This window comes from Megalopta genalis, chromosome 16 (genome assembly GCF_051020955.1).
Source record: "Megalopta genalis isolate 19385.01 chromosome 16, iyMegGena1_principal, whole genome shotgun sequence".
Classification (NCBI taxonomy): domain Eukaryota; kingdom Metazoa; phylum Arthropoda; class Insecta; order Hymenoptera; family Halictidae; genus Megalopta; species Megalopta genalis.
The window spans coordinates 3,553,293-3,567,408 of record NC_135028.1 but is presented as its reverse complement, the minus strand read 5'-3'; the positions used below and the strand labels follow the sequence as shown (position 1 = coordinate 3,567,408).

The following is a 14,116-nucleotide window of genomic DNA, read 5'->3' as shown; positions in this document are numbered from 1 at the left end:
CTAAAAAGTTAATTCACTTTAATAATTTAACTTTACTAGAGTTAATTTAATTAACTAAAAATCACTGTGTTACGAATGTTATCGCTCATATACGATTTTATTGAATAAATTATTATTATAAATTAGCTGGTGGACGAAAATGTCTCGTTAGAGATGTCACAACGTTTCCTTTCGTCGTTGGAATACCGTATACCTACGAGTGAGATCTAGAGCAATCGATTGCCAGGATTATCAGTCTTCTGAGCCGCAGCACGTCATCTTGACGTGTAATAGCTGCCAGCCGGTTCTTTTCCCAACGTAGCACGATGGTATCGGTCAACATTGATCGAACGATTTAGCACTTCCTGTCCCCGATATTACGCCGATACTTAATCGTAGATGAGTTTCAATACATCCTGCGGTGAATGTAAAGATGCCACTCAAGCAGCGATATTACAAACATTGATACAATATTGAATTCAAACATTCGGCCATATTACAATGGTGTGCATAATAATAGACTCAAAGTGACTTTTACTTAATCAAATATTATATTAGGTCTACCGGAAAGTTCTGTCCGTTTTTTAATTGAATTATAACACAATTTTCATACATTTAATAATATTTATTGTAGAATATACTTTCCATCGCTACTTATGACTTTTTGCCAGCGTGATGGCAACTTGTAAATGCCATTTTTAAAAAATCATTTATTTTTAGAGGCGAAGAACTCAACTAGTGCTTGGTTGACATCAGCTTCAGTTTTGAATTTTTGTTCCTGTAAAAAGTTTTGCAAAGAGAGAAACAAGTGATAATCGGAGGGTGCTAGGTCTGGGGAGTATGGTGGATGCGACAGAATTTCCCAGCCTAGCTCTGCGATTTTCTGACGAGTCGCCAAAGCAGCATGTGGTCTGGCATTATCATCGGTAGCCATGTTTTCACGATCGCGTCTCACTTAATAATGACATGAGACATCTTAGTCTCAGTTTATTTAGGAGAGTACATGCGTGTAAATGCAATGATAAAGAGAGATAGTCATATATGTCTCAAATCAACATGTGCATATGGATTGAAACTTGAAGTGACACTATCGGACAGAACTTCCCGGTAGACCTAATATTTGTATATTTCTATTTTTTTTCTATGATTTCTAATAGAGAAATATGCAAATATGATAATTCGTTAAGTTCTTTTTTTAAATATACAGGATGACTCAACTAAGAGAGACTGCATACATTGCTGTGAATAATTAAAAACTCAAAGTAACTTTTACAATTTCACAGATATTTAAACAAAGAAAATTTACAGATATTTAAACAAGGAAAAAGACTACATTCGTGTATTTCTATATTAGAAATAATAGAAAATAGAAATATACAAATTTGATATATCGTTAACGTTTTTGTTTAAATAGCACTTAAAGTGTAAAAGTTACTTCGAGTCTATAGTAATTCACACCACTGTAAATGTCGATATAATTTCTGTATTTTGCAAATTAATTAAGAATGACCAAGCGAAAATTGCGAACTCTCTCAAGCCTAATCCAACTTTCTAATTTTTAGTAAATTAATTAACGAACGTTTGTATTAAATTGAAATGAAAGTCGATGCGTTGATAACGTGTCTAATATAATTTAAAACATTGGTGAGCAGAAGTTTATATGAACCGAGGCAAGTGGCCTACGAAGTTCTGAAACCCCTTCATTATGCGAGGGTTAAGTATAGTGACTACAAAAGCATGATTCATAACAAGTAATACAATATTCAAATTTTATAGGAGTACAGAAACCAGTTCTTGCAAGATCGCTATGTTGTAATTACTTTCCACACTGAATTATTTGTAAAATTATTCACGGGAGTTTCTTAGTAATTTACGCGCGAACCATACCAAGTTGACTTCATTTAGGCTCGTGTCAGCGATGAATATCGTCTTCGTAATATGTACCCATCTAAAATCATAATGCGTAAATGGCGCATAAATCAGGCACCGCTCAAAAGACGCTCATCTTTCGCTTAAAAGAAACGCGCTTTTTAGACTTTTATTAGTATATTATACTAAATTATTTGTATAGATAATTTTATTATTGCTGGTTATTAAGTTGGAGATATTGTGCTTGTTTTAAGCATTTGTGTACTTAATAATTATAATGTTGTTCGATTAATATTATCTGCATATAATAATAATTATAATTATCTTAATATAATCTGCATCGCGAAATTTTTTATATTCTTATACATTTATTTTCTATATAGTGATGAAATATGTTAAAATAATCATGAATTTATGAAATGTTACAATATTTGGATTTCATTCCCAATTACAACAATTAAAGGGCCATGCGCAGTTTGGAGTTTTAAAAAATGGTGTCTTTTGAGAATTTTTTTCTCAGAATACTTAGGACCATTTTCAAAAAATGTTCCTTAATTTGAAAGAATGGACTTTTTATTACTAATTGTATTTCTTTTATTCAAAAATATACAGAAATGTGTAAGTTACGGCAGTTCCCCTGAGGGCTTTCCAAAAAAAGTACTTCGCGGTGGACAGTTTCACTCGGTGCACGGTTATCCGAAATCATGTATGAAAAATATTTCTTTAGATGACAGTCGAAATTTGTCTTTGAACGAAGGATTTTACAAAATATTAATTTTTGACAAGATGGCAGGTGAAGGTTTTGATTTTTTATGAAAAATAGCTAGTTTTTAGGCTATAGAAACTAAAATACTTAATCGAAAAAAAATCCTTTGTTGAAGAGGCAGGTTTTTGTGTGCGAAAGAAGGCTGCAACAATTTCGTCCAAATTGATACAGTATTTTTCGAGATATTCTGACCACCGATATTGAAAATGCAGTTTCGTGAAAAACGCGTTTAAGGATTCAACTCTTATGTTCCCTCTTAAATGTTTATTTTTTACTCGCATGGAGTTATCAATTCCTGGCCCCTTATTGGTCATCTTCTGTTGAAGTACCAGCCTCCAAATCATTTACTTGTTGACTGTGAGGAATTCTACCCTCGTGCGTTGCTTCTTGCGTGCGGCGATTAGCAACGTTTCATAAAACACAACAATTTTAAATCTAAGTCTATGTACAGGGTGTCCCGAAAATGTCTCGCAATCCGGAAATGGGAGGTTGCTGAAGTCATTTCAAGCAACTTTTCCCTTTTCGAAAATTTTCTCCGAGGCTTCGTTTACGAGTTATTAACGAAAAACACTGACCAATAAGAGGCGAGCTCGGCTGGCGCGCGGCGGTCCAGCCCACGAGTACGCGGAGCCCAGTTCCGCTCATTGGTTCGGCCGTCTCGCGCCAAATGATCTCGCCTCTGATTGGTCACTGTTTTTCGTTAATAACTCGTAAACGAAGCCGCGGATTGCATTTTCGCTAAGGAAAAAGTTGCTTCAAATCACCTCAGGAATCCCCTACTTTCGCATTGCGAGACATTTACGGGACACCCTGTATATTGTCTTTTTGAAATCTGATTTCTCCGTCACACACTTTACACTTCACAAGTGTCGAAATTATTGCGAAAACTATAAGAAAACTGATCATTCTTAACCGAACTTTCTTGCGGCATAGTAATATCCCCCAGCTGTTTATGTACCGGCACTCTTCTCACTACTCTTAGCGGTTTTGGATTAAAAATCTGTTTCCGTTTTCTTTTTTATCTAATAAACTAAATTACGTGCCAAATTGAAAATTTCCTAGTCCTCAAAAATAATAAAGGCTCTTAAATAATTAAGCGACTACATCTTCGTCAAGTGTCATCCGATTAGAATGAAACCTTCAGAGAATATTCTCGAAATGATCAAAACCCAAAAATCGATATTTTAAAGATTTCTGACTGGGCACGACCCTTCAAAGCATTTAAACTTTGAAGACAAATTACGATTTGTAGTGAAACGTTCATCAAGAATTAATTACGCATCAAAAATTTATATTGTCCAGAAATTACCGAAAACCCCAACGAGACTTAAGAAGTACTTTATTCGATTTCAGACGGTAAAACGCTCGATAGCTTTGAGTAGGATTAAAACTTCAAGAAGCTTTCGATACGGGCACTAACAGCAAACGATCGAAATCATTCGGATCACATGCTTGAGGATACTCATTACGTCGAACGCGTTAGCACCGGCATCGTCGGAGAATACAGGATTTATGCTTGCGTTTATGGCTCGCGTCGAGATTTGGTGGAGCGCGCGTAACCTTCGTTGATGATACAGACCGCGGCGGCATAAAGTACAGTGGCCTACAAAAGTGTTCGCACACCTTTTGAAACGCAATAACTTTTTTAACACCGGACTAAATGACTTGAATTTTTTTTTAAGGTGATAGAGGAACTAGTCTACTAGATGATGACTAAAATGCTTTTCTTATATTTTGCTATTATTTTGAATGACAACAACAAAAAGTGAAAAACTCGTTTTTTAACTTTCTTTTATCTGAGCCTATAATAATAAAAGTTTAAGAAATGCCTTTCGTAGATTAAACCAGAGTTTTAAAAACTGCAGATTTCTTATAGTTTTTGGTCAAAATCGTGACAAAACTGCGATTTTTGTCATCTTTAATTTGTTGTAACTCATAACAATGTCAACCGATTCCGATAAAATGTTGTCAATATGCATATAAATTACCAAGATCTACGATAGATTGAAAGATCTACGAAAAATTTTTAAATTTTCGTCATAGGCTGAGATAAAAAAGTTAAAAAGCAAGAGTTTTCACTTCTTTTTTGTCATTCTAAATAGTAGCAAGATTTACAAAAGTATTAGAGTCATCGTTTAGTAGACTGTTCCCTCTGTCAGCTAAAAAAAACTTCGAGCGACTTTGACAAGTTTTAAAAATGTTACTGCGTTTTAAAAGGTGTACGAACATTTTTGTGGGTGTACGAACGTTTTTACGTTAAACTAAATCAATCTTCATTTCAGAACTTGATAATAGTGCAGTTAATATAATATTTAATTGAAAGATAAATATAATAGCACAATTATTACAAATTTTTAACACTCAACGCTTAACTAAAATACAATGAATATCTTCGTCTAATATTTTTTCGTTTTTAAGTCATTACCAAATACAATAAAATCTCCCTAATTGTTGCACAGATTGTACGCAGAAATGGACAATATCGGAAAAGGAGATACGATTATTCGAGCCTTACGGCTCGTTTTTATAGTAGTTGACAATCGGTAACTATAAAAACGAGCCGCAAAGCTCGAATAATCGTATCTCCTCTTCCCAAATTGTAAAATCGTAGAGAACTTACTGTAATTTTTCTAAAAATTGGTCCAAATGACAGAGGGACTAGCTTTCTAGATAATGACTATACTACTTTTTTTAAAATTTTATTATTACAGTAAATTATCCCTAATTGACCCGCAGCTTAGAAACAAAAATGGACAATTTAGGAAGAGGAGGTACGATTATTCGAATCTTGTGGCTCGTTTTTATAGTTGTCGACAATTGGTGATTATAAAAACGATCCGCAATTAGGGGGAATTCACTAGTATAATCACCGTCTAGAAAACTAGACTCTCTGTCATTTCAAAATAATTAAATCATTTGGACCAATTTTAAAAAAGTTATAGTAAATTTTCTAGATTACCCCTCAGCTTGTAAACAAAAATGAACAATTTGGGAAGAAAAGATACGATTATTCGAACCTTGCGGCTCGTTTTTAAAGTTACCTATTGTCAACAACTATAAAATCATATCTGCTCTTCCCAGATTATCCACTTTTATACAGAATCTGAGAGTTAATTAGGGAGAATTTACATGTGCACCTACATTTTCATGTGCACCTAGTAAATGAATTTTAATAGCATTTGGGTTAGAATAATCGTATCTCCTGTTCCCAAATTGTCCATTTTTGTGCCCGATCTGGGCGTCAATTAGGGAGAATTCACTATATTCTCCAAAAGAAGGTCATGCTGTCGGAATTTCAAAGAAATTGTTTACTTTGAATTGCTTTCAATGAACCAAATCATTAATTTGGATGTAGACTATCACCAACTGGATAAATTAAACGATGTAATCAAAGAGAATCGACCAGATCTAGTGAGTCACAAAGGTGTTGCGTTTTATCAAGGTAACGTTAGACCATGCACAAGTTTCGCCACTCATCAAAAACTGATACCGCTTGGATAGGATTTGTTACCATATCCACTATATTCATCAGACCTAGCACCATGTGATTATCATTTAACTCGTTCTCTACAAAACGCGTTAAATGGCAAAACCTTTATTGCCGACAACGATGTAAAATTGTTCCTGGAACAGTTCTTTGCCGAAAAAGATAAGGAATTCTCTGAACATGGTATCACGAAGTTGCCTGAAAAATGGCAAAATGTAATCGAATAAAATGGAAAATACACTATTGATTCATAGGACTGAGTCATAATCAATCAAATATTAATTCATAAATTTTCATAGAAAATTTGTCTCGCATTTATGGAGGAAGAAAACGCGACGACTTATTGGCCAACACAATAGTATGCTGGGGTTATAAGTGTCTCCAACATTGTATCTCTATTTTACTTTTTTTGTAGTAAAAGTTTATTTTTATATATCTTCTCTATTTCATACACTACCTAAGAATGAAATAAAAAGAAATAGTTTACCTAGAATAAGATCAATACATTTATCGCACTTTTTATTTGGGGTCATCGACACAGTAATTGTATTTATGATAAAAATGAACAGATCAGATACAAAACTAAACTGGCACAAGAATTTAATGATATTATTACATTATTTTCAACATTATACGATTATTAAAAGAGAAATGACATTTTCACCTAATTTATTTATTTGATAAAATCAGCTTGGATCATTTTTATTAAATAAAAATATAGATCCATAAAGAACGGTCCAAAAGAATGCGGTCCATAAAGAATCGCAGTCTAATCATAACCGGAGAGTATTGGCAGCAGTCAATATGATGCTGAATATATGCCACCGCAAACCATGTTTTCAAAACAATGAGTTGGTAATTGAATTATTAGTATTTCAAAGTCAATATTTTGAAAATACCAAAAGCTCAGAGATGGAGAATTTTATTAACGAAAAGCTGTATCGAAGACGATCCTGATTTCATCAATGATGAAAATAATGACGAAATTATTGTCAATATATATATAATCACAATTAGTCTGATGCATGTGCCACAACACTGCTTGACCCTTTCGCAATGAATTCCGAGATGAATCTGAGAGTTAATTAGGGAGAATTTACAGTATTTCGATTTAATGCTTCATGTGCACCTAGTAAATGAATTTTAATAGCATTTGGGTTAGAATAATCGTATCTCCTGTTCCCAAATTGTCCATTTTTGTGCCCGATCTGGGCGTCAATTAGGGAGAATTCGCTATATTCTCCAAAAGAAGATCATGCTGTCGGAATTTCAAAGAAATTGTTTACTTTGAATTGCTTTCAATGAACCAAATCATTAATTTGAATGTATACTATCACCAACTGGATAAATTAAACGATGTAATCAAAGAGAATCGTTCAGATCTAGTGAGTCGCAAAGGTGTTGCGTTTTATCAAGGTAACTATAGTAAACTACAGTTGCCAATTAATTTATAGTCTCGGTTTTATCGCTCAAATTCAACTACTGAACAAAACGACATACAAACAAATCTGTTCTTCAGTTGCCGACGATCAGCGAGGTTGCAATCTGGCCAAGATCCTTCATCCCACAATAATACATGCATATTACAAAAACATAAGCTATATTCGCAAGTGGGCACACTCTCCACCAAAGACGAAACGACTCACTCTTCCGACCGCAAGCATAAAACATGCGCATATAAAATTCGCGGCGCAATACAAATGTGTAATGATATTTATCCAACAAAGTGAACGAGCGATTACGAATCCATATATTCCGACGAACGAGACAATAACACCGCTGGAGGAACGAGCCACAATGGGTCGCGGGGATTTAGGGTGCAAGGATCGCGGGAAACCCGCCTCGAACGCGGAGGGACTTTTCGGCAGAAATGAAAAAGTTGGGGTCATAACGGCGTTTCAACCTTCCACTTTCGAGCCTGACAAAATTACCGACGATCCCTGCTGGCATGCCGGTCCGACTATAATTATATAATGCCATAAAGACTCCGCTGCGCAGGAGTGTGTAAGGACGATACGCGGCAAGGGCAGATTAAACTCGAGATAGTTCCGTGGTGTTCGACTAACAGGGGATGACGTTTCATTCCAGATTTTGGACTTATTGCGGTGCCGCACAAATTGGAAGGGATTATGCGGAGCAACGGACGTTCGTTGAACAACTTTCATTTGCATTGCTAGAAAGTTGCTACTAGTCTGCGGATCGTCGAGGACATGAACAATTTTTGTTATCGGAAAACAATGGCATTTTTAGTTTCGTTTTCTTAGATATCTCTTCGTTTAGCTGAAGAGATATCTGTCGCGAGACGATTTTTAAAAAGTCAACTACGGAAGGGAAAATTTGCAGAAGCTTATGAAATATCAACAAATGTTCAGTAATGCTTAAGTAATATTAAGAAATAGTAACATCTCCCAAAGCCAGAACGCAAACTTGAATAATACCATATACGATGTAACAACTACCTGATTAAATTCAAAAAGGGGACGTATGGGACAGAAACTTTTCACTACGGAGTTTTTGAAAAAGTGTAAAGACGTGTATTCTCTCTAAATGTAATCATACCGAGTTATCCGAAATAGACAATAGGGAAAGCTTTTTTTAAAATGAAGAACAAACTGTTATGAATTTTATTGATCTTTTTATTTAATTATCAAGTATCATCTGTGACAATTATGTGTAAATGATAATATTTGTAAAGTGACTACCACGACCATGTTTACAGTCATCAATTCGAATATCAAAATTTTCGATGACATTTTGGCATATTTGCTCGTTTAATTCGCCAATTTTATTTCTAATGTTGTTTTTTATGTTGTTGTTGTATTTAATGTTGTTGTTTTATGAATTGTTGCTGGTTCGTTGGCATAAACTTTGCTTTTCAAATAAGCCCAAAGAAAAAGTCCAATGGGGTCAATTAACCGACCCCTGTTATATGAACCTATCTAGTTATCCAAAATAGACTGTAGGAAGTTTTTTTTAAATAAAAACCAAACAGTTTTGAATTTTATTGTTTTTAAAGAATATCTGTCAAATGACCATCTCACAATCACATTTACAGACATCAATTCGAATATCAAAACGTTTTGGTATATTTGCTCCTTTAATTCATCAATTTCATTTCTAATGTTGTTTCTTAGGTCGTGGATTGTTGCTGGTTTGTTGGCGTAAACTTTGCTTTTCAAATATGTGATCTCGTAGGAAAAAGTCCAATGGGATCAAAACACACAAATCAAGTGACAAATTCACATCACTATTTCTTGAAATTAATTGACCATTTAATTTCGATCGCAATAAAGTGATGTTTTCACACGTTGTGCGTTGCGCATCTCCGTCCTCTTAAAAATAAGCATTGCTTATGTCGATTCCATTTAATTTCAGCCATAAATAATCAATAATCATTTCATTATAAGGTGTGCCATTCACTTTAACTGCATCTACATTCTCGTTTTCGAAACAGAATGAACCGATCACGCCTTTCGACCAAAATCCATATTAAGTTGTAACTTTATTTTGGATGAAGTGATTTTTCTTGAATGGCTCTTGGATTTTCATCTCCCCGTATGCGATAATTGTGCTTATCGACGTATTCATCCAATGTGAAATAAGCTTCACCGCTGAAGATGATGTTGCGTGAAAACAATGCATCAATTGAACGAACGATGTTCTAACAATAAATCGGCGAAATTTCTGCGTTGAAAATGGTCACGTTCTTTCAATTCTTGTGTCAATTGAATTTTGTAAGCATGCAAATGCAAATCTTTATGCAAAATTCGCTGGAAAATGCTATAAGAAACGTTCAATTCTTGAGAACGATGTGGAATTGATGTTGAGCAACACTTAGCAACACCTTCACGCATGGCAGTAATGTTTTCATTCGAACGGGTTGTTTTTGGCTTTTATGGCTCTTTTATCATGAACAGATCAAGTTTTATCAAATTTTTAAACCAAATTTCGAATAGTTCGCCTAGATGGACTGACTTTTAAAATAAATTTCAACAACTTTAACACGTTCTTCAATCGTACACGACTCTATCGTTAAAATTGTATATCATTGTAAGTTAGAAAAAAAAGGAAAGTGACAAGAAGCGAACATGGTGTTTGACAGATATTATTGGATTATTTTTTCTTCTTTTGAATACTCAGAAGTTTTTCCTTCTAGCATATAAGTTACAAAAACGAATCGACGCCGAGAGTCTCGACAGAGTACCATTAGATAAACAATGATTTCATATGTATATAGAACAGAGTGCTCTTTGTCTTTGGGTGACGTTTTCGGTTTCGTCTTTGTGAATAGTCTTCAGTCTCCTGGAGCAATCAGGAGAGTAAAGACGGTACTTCAAATTAATACGTTAATTGTACGTTCCTCGTACATCAAATTAATAAACGAAAAGGGATAAGTTTAATTCACTGCGTTTTACTTTTATTTATCTACCCATTTCCAATAGATATATATATAGCCCTGTACTATCTTCAACTCATACAAATTCGATTTGGAACAATTTTTTGGAGATGTTGGAGGGACTAACACACTCTATGTACTATGACTAAAATACTTTTTGTTTTAATTCTGGAGCTACTTGAAATGAGATAAAAAATGAAAAGCCATTCTCATTTCTGATCTAATCACGGTATAATATATACAGAAGGTGTAAAAAAACCTTTAAAAAATAACTTAAAAACTTTTACAAACGGTGTAACTTTTATAAAACTGGACTAAATGACTTGAATTTTTTGGAGATGTTTGTGATGTACAGTGACTAAAATATCTTTTTTTATTTTGATATTACTTAAAGTGACGAAAAAAAATAAGTAGCTTGACGGTTTTTCACTTTTTTACATGAGCGTATGAGCGAAACGGTTACTAAAAGTTACAGTAACTTGATATACTGAAAATTGTATTGAAATCGGTTAACGTCGAGTCAAGCTACAGGTGCTGAAAGATGTCAGAATTTATAGATTTTTCACAAATTTTGGTCGAAAATCATGAAAAACTGCGATTTCTGTAATCAGTGATTGTTTATAACTTACACCAACGTGAATCGATTTCGAATCAATTTTGAATATGCATATAATTTACCTAGATCTACAAAGCGCATGGTTCAAATTTTCGTTATAAGCCCAGAGAAGAAAGTTAAGAACGGCAATTTTTGAGAAACAGTATGTAACCATCGCTTTAAAAAACCAGTCTCTCTAACATCTAAAAATATACAAGTTATTTCGTTCACTTTAAAAAAGTTATTCTGTTCTCAAAGGTGTCCGAATATTAATGCGAGTCTCGGGAATATTCGGACACTTTTTAAAAATATAATAACTTGTTTCAAATTGGACTAAATGACTTGAATATTTTTGGAATTTTAGGGAGACAAATTCACTAGACAAAGCGTATTTTGTTGTCGAATATTGTAATGACGTGAAAAAGGAGAAAATTGCGTTTTTAAAGCTTTTCGTCTGAATCTACAACAAAAATGTAAACAATGTGTTTTTTTAGCTAACAATAACTTGAATTCATGCTAAAAATTTCATCAATATTGGTTAACATTGTTACGTGCTGCAGACAATTAAATGTACCTAACCCCTGTCCGAGACTCTCCAGTAGGAGTGGAGGCAAAAAGAATCTTGTGGACGATTGCGAGGGATGCGATGACCGTGGAGGTCCACGCGCCATCAATTCCCTAGCAACACTGCTTCGGACCAAGAATTGAACCCTTGGATGCAAGAAGGGCTTGAATGACAAAAGTGGGTATCAAGAAAAGAATCTCTAAACATTATAAAGACAAACATTTCTTATACCTAGTGAAATTGTTTAGGAACTCTTTAAAATATTTATAACCGCAAATTTTCTCCTTTTCATTTCATTAGTATGACACGAATTACGTAGTAAATGCATTTGATGAGGCAATTATTGATCATACAATAATATCCTCAGGTCCTTCATGCATAAAATACAAAAATGTGGTAAAACATTATATTTATTAACGTTATTCTGTATTGTCTATGATTTTTATATAATATTTGAGAATATGTACACGTTTAATATTGGAAGAATTATAATTTTGTAACATAAAAATGAAAAAGTGCCGGTTATCTGCTTCAATTTTTATTCGACTTCATTCATAATATTTTCAATCCAATAGAATTCAATATTTTCATCCAAAACAGAATCAAAATCTACAGATTGTGTATTTCCTGATAAATTGTTCTTAAATTGCTCTTCAAACCAATTTACTTTTTCTTCGTTCAGAAAATGATACCAGCTTCTAACGTTTTGTAGCTTTCCTGATTTTATGATTTGCTTTGGTGCGATTGGAATCCGCATTGCGAAATCAGCTGGAAATATGTTGCACCTTGAAGATAATGAAAATTATTCATAGCTTTCACTATAGGATGAACTAATAAGAATATTGCCGTAAATTGAATATTTAATATGGTAGTATTTTTGTATCATAAAGCACACATGCCCTTTGCCGTAGGTTTCTTCTGATAAAAAGAAGTTAAAGATTTACCTCTGTCCACTTGAATTTTCATATGACATCGTTTTTAAGTATCCTGTTGACGAAGTTTTCTTCGATCAAGAGTTTGTAGATCTTCGTGAAGTTGGATCACTGTCGAAGTTTGAACTAGAAGACGCCATTTCTCCGATGTCTAGCACAAATTTTCGTTCACAATGCACAAAATGATACCAGAAGATGTTTACTAAACAAAACAGATTGCTGTTACCAAAGATTCGTGTTTGTCAGACGCAGCGGTACGAAATACGACGATCAATCTTATTCGTGAACGTCGCACGTCGATACAAAATTTGCCGTAACTTCGCCAATTTTAGAGATATTGCAATCAAATTTGCTGGATATATTTGGAATGGAATGGAAAATCCATTTATACATCTTACGCAAGAAGAACTTGACATCTTTCAGATAGCTGTACATACCCTATTTCTATTGGGTTGGCAACTAAGTAATTGCCGATTTCAGTTATAGATGTCTCTCACTCCCATTTTTATGACATCCGTAAATGTTATATTATAAAATTATTATTATTATTATTATGTTATTTTTTATTATCCGTGAATGTTAGCAACTGGACAAATTGAATGCAGCGGTCAAGGAAAAGCGACCAGAATTGGTCGATCGTAAAGGTGTCATTTTCCACCAGGACAATGCTAGGCCGCACACGTCTTTGTCCACTCGGCAAAAATTGATGAATATCGGTTGGGAATTGATGTTACACCCACCATATAGCCCTGATCTCGCGCCATCGGATTACCACTTATTTCGATCCCTGGACAACTCCCTTCGTGGTAAAACATTTACTGATGATGACGCTGTAAAATCTCACTTAAAACTCAGTTTTTGGCCGAAAAGGATCAGACTTTCTACGAGCGTGGAATTTTCAAGTTGTCAGAGAGATGGCAAAAGGTCATCGAACGAAATGGGAAATACATTACAGATTAAACTTCATTCCAAGTAAAAAAAATTTTTTATTTCATTGAACAAATCCGCAATTACTTAGTTGCTAACCCAATAGAATAAGAGTAGAATAACATAGAATCAGCAGTTCGCTACATTTTATACGTTCCCACAGAATACCTTTTATACCGTCTGAGCAGGAACGCCTGCAATTACATTGCGGTGCAATGAACGTTAACGTGGATAATAAATAAATAATTAAATCACGACACATTTCGAGTCACAAACGAAGAAGAACGCGTAGATTTGTCAAGGGTCCAATTCGTTTGACGAACTGTTCCCTTCTATTGAGTAGAAATAACAAGCGTGGAATTTTCAAGTTGTCAGAGAGATGGCAAAAGGTCATCGAACAAAATGGAAAATACATTACAGATTAAACTTCATTCCAAGTAAAAAAGAAATTTTTATTTCATTGAACAAATCGGCAATTACTTAGTTGCCAACCCAATACATCAATCGATTTCGATGAAATTTTCATCACTCATACCAGTTACTGATACCTACAAAACATGTTCTTTAAATTTTCCTTCTAGATCATGATAAAAATATTGA

At 34.1% G+C, this 14,116-nt stretch overlaps 1 protein-coding gene and 1 long non-coding RNA gene across 2 annotated transcripts in view; one reads left to right on the top strand and one right to left on the bottom strand.

Moving 5' to 3' along the window:
- The window catches only part of LOC117224042 (uncharacterized), a 260,485-nt gene that overhangs the window by 105,415 nt on the left and 140,954 nt on the right, over positions 1-14,116 (top strand). The window lies entirely within an intron of this gene.
- LOC143260699 (uncharacterized) overlaps positions 1-14,116 on the bottom strand; it is a 119,983-nt gene that overhangs the window by 54,185 nt on the left and 51,682 nt on the right. The window lies entirely within an intron of this gene.